Below are 3,842 nucleotides of genomic sequence, written 5' to 3'. Positions count from 1 at the left end.
CTTCCAATACTGAAACTGATTGAACCATCAGAATAGATCAGTGAATAAAATGGCATATGGGAGATGACACTGGCATTAAAAGGGTTGCACGAAGGAAATCTTTCAACGTTGAATCCGCAATGAAATAAAATCCATGGATATTGGAACAACAGCAAATGAACAAGAAAAACAGGCATCAGAAAGAATCCTTATAATATTGATTAGTCAAAATAGCTCCCACTCAACAGTCCTCCCTCAGAATTAGACATGTACATTTCCAGAAATTTCCCTCTTCTGACATCTAAGAGGAGTATCAGAACTGTTCAGTGCTTTGGATTCCATCCCCCCAAAAGGTTTGGGGGTTGTGAATGTTACTCCTGCCTGCCACATCTTGAGTCAGCTGGATCCAGGTGTTTCCAGGTGGGCAGACGGTGCTCTCTGAAGACCCTGTTGGAGGCTGAATATGAAGCACTGAACAGCCCTATGAAGGTCAACTCCCTACCGCAGTGTTTCTCAACCTTGACAATTTTAAGGCATGTGGACTTCAACTCCCAGAATTCCACAGCCAGCATTGCTGGCTGTGGAATTCTGGAAGTTGAAGTCCACATGCCTTAAAATTGTCAAGGTTGAGAAACACCTAGTCAGTCCCAGCAGCCTGTTCCCAAAGGTTCCCTGTGCTGAGGTAGGACATGATGAGGTTGTTAGTCTCTAAAACTAAACTATGTCCCAGTTTGGAAGATCTATGGACCAGCATGAGCAGAAACCAGTAGCTGATGAACTGTGGGGGAAAAATCCACATCCTTCCATCTAATTCCTTTAGAAATTGTCAATTGTCAACTTCACAGCAGGGAGAATATGAAAGCTAATTATTTTATTTTATTTTATTTATTGAATTATAAAGTCCCAATTAAATTGTGACTCTGTTGTTTGATATGCATGTTTTTTATCTAACTTGTTCGGGCAACTGTTGCTTTTCAAGGACCAATACAACTCGAAAGATCATTTCCTATTAATTATGAGATAAATGGATTGGGCCAAGATGTGACCTGATGAGATTAATCTATGCAGATTTGAAACAAAGCTTCCTGATTAAATGCTTACGAAATATCTCTAAATAAAAATTTAGCAGCTGAGTTTCCTTATTTCTCTTCTATGAAAGGAGAAAGGAAACACAGAGGAATGTTTGATGGACCACAGCATCAGTCTCTTCTCATTAAAGAGAAGAGAAACCCATGTACCTAGTGAGCAAATCTCCCATAGGAACAGGATCATACCTTTCCTCTTTAGATATTAGCTCAAAAGACCTCAGCTCTACAAAGGCAAGACAACACTGATTTTGGGAGGCACAAAAACAACTCTTGTGAGTTTCAACTCCCAGAATTCCTCAGCTGGCCACACTGGCTAGGGCAGCGGTTCTCATTTGGGGTCGAACGACCATTTCACGGGGGTCGCCAAACAACGCAGCCCGCCATTTTGGGGTCGAACGACCATTTCACGGGGGTCGCCAAACAACGCAGCCCGCCATTTTTTCCCCCTTTTCCTTAGCTGTGCTACTCCCTTTTATTCTATTGGCTTTTGAAAGCCAATAAAATAGACTCTCTTGAATAGAGTCTAATTCTATTGGCTTTCAAAAGCCAATAGGAATTGCCCAGGCTGTCTCTGCCCTGCTGAGCCTGCCAAAAGTCCCATTCTGCAAACGGTGCTGCACCAGTTGAGTAGTCCTCGATTTACGACCGGTTGGGGGTCATGGCATTAAAAAGGTTGAGAACCACTGGGCTAGGGAATTCTGGGAATTGAGGCCCTCAAGTCTTGTGAGCAGCTCAGATGAAAGGACTATGGATTGATGGTGTATATATGCATGTATGTATTTGAGCTGTGGTGGGTGCATGTATGAGTTGGTCACCCATTCCTTCTACACCAGGGGTCTTCAGCCTTGGCAATTTTAAGACTTGTGGACTTCAAGCTTTGCTGGCTGAGGAATTCTGGGAGTTGAAGTCCATAAGTCTTAAAGTTGCCAAGGTTGAGGACCCCTATTCTACACTATTTCCAAAACCCCAATTGTATGAACAGATGGTTACCACTTGATTGTCAACCATCTTCATTAACAATGAAAAACCAGAACTGTCAGTTCATATTAGTTACCTAGATACAGTGGCCCCCAAAATGCTTACTCATTTATGTCAGTCTGCCTCATCTGTTGTATCTAGGGCAAGGAAGCAGCCGCTTCTAGCTTGGATGACCAAAACAGGTGCAATGGTTGGCATTTCTTAGGGAGATTTCAGGAGAAGAATGCCCACTCTTTCACTTCCTTCTAAAATCCTTTGGAATCCATTTATACCATCTCTAAAAATGACATGCATGGGGAACCACTGGCCACATCACCCCCTACCTATTTCAGGAATGCCTGACAGTGATTGTTTGTCTAACCACCTTGGCTTCAGCCCAGCCCAACTGAAATTAATGATGACTAAGTCTCACTGGCCCCGTATCATAACTCCAGTGAGTTAATTTTAAATTATTCTTGCCAGACCTTCATTTTGGAATGGGAAATACTTTTGAGATCTCTTGAAATTCTTTCTCAGGGTTCTTCTTTATTCTGATGCATTAAATTCTCTTTTGGTCACAGGGGATGTCAAAACTTAGGCGCTATAATCCTAAGCACAATTCTACCACAGGGGTCAACTCAATGGGAGAATAGAGAGAGAGAGAGAGAGAGAGAGAGAGAGAGAGAGAGAGAGAGAGAGAGAGAGAGAGAGAGAGAGAGAGACTGTACAAATTATAGCATCAATTAATGGATGAGCATGTGAGAGTGAACCATTAAAGAGGGTCTAGGACAGGAGTAGGCAACCTTGGCTCTTTTATGACTTGTGGACTTCAACTCCCAGAATTCCTGAGCCAGCATGGCTCAGCTTGGAAACCTCTCTCTTTCCCCTCAGCATGGTTGGCTCAGGAATTCTGGGAGTTGAAGTCCACGAGTCATAAAAGACCCACGGTTGCCTACCCCTGGCCTAGGACAATTCTCCATGGCCAACTCACCGTGGGACAAGAGTTACACTAATATCAAAGAAACAGTGGAATAGAATCATTAAAGGATGCAAATGGAGGGATGGAATGAAATGGGAATGGCAAAAATTAAAGTATTTTTTAAAACTGTTTTAAATAATTAAATTGAATTGTTGAATTGTCCCGCAACGAGTTGCCCCATAATGAGTTGGCCGTGACGAGTCATCTCTTTCCGATCAAGGATCCACTCCCATAGAACAGAAGGCTTATCATGCCAATGCATAGATAGGACTGATCCATGGAGTTACTTCGCCTGTGCAGTGGTGAATGAACTACTGAGCAATCCAAGAATAAGAGATGGACGTTTGAACATCTGTTACCGTACTTTCCGGCATATAAGACGACTTTCGCAAGCGTTAAAATCAGCGCCGAAGTCAGGGGGTCATCTTATATGCCGAGTCGTCTTATACGTCAGAAATAACGATAGTTCCTGGCGTATAAGACGACTTTCTAGGCATGTGACTCGGCGCCAAAGACGGGGGTCGTCTTATACGCCGGGTCGCCTTATACACTGGAATATACGGTATTTTCAGGGAAATATGCTGAGCACTGATACATTGGTTCAGAAAGGGTAGGACCAGTTTTGGTTCTATTATGTTTTCCAAGACCATTTTAATGAACTCTTTCTATTATAGAGCAAGCAAACGGATATAAAATGGGTAATTTCATACAGAAATTTTTACGGATGCCTGTTTTATAGATTCCAGAAAAAAAAAAACAGAAAAGAAAAAAAGATTTAGGAAGTTTTAGAAGAATTAATAGCCTCTAAAGTCCAGCATAACAAGAAAGAGGTAAATATG

Source organism: Crotalus tigris, unplaced genomic scaffold (genome assembly GCF_016545835.1).
Source record: "Crotalus tigris isolate CLP2741 ecotype Arizona unplaced genomic scaffold, ASM1654583v1 scf7180000021207.738513, whole genome shotgun sequence".
Lineage (NCBI taxonomy): Eukaryota > Metazoa > Chordata > Lepidosauria > Squamata > Viperidae > Crotalus > Crotalus tigris.
Note: the sequence above shows the minus strand (reverse complement) of the source record.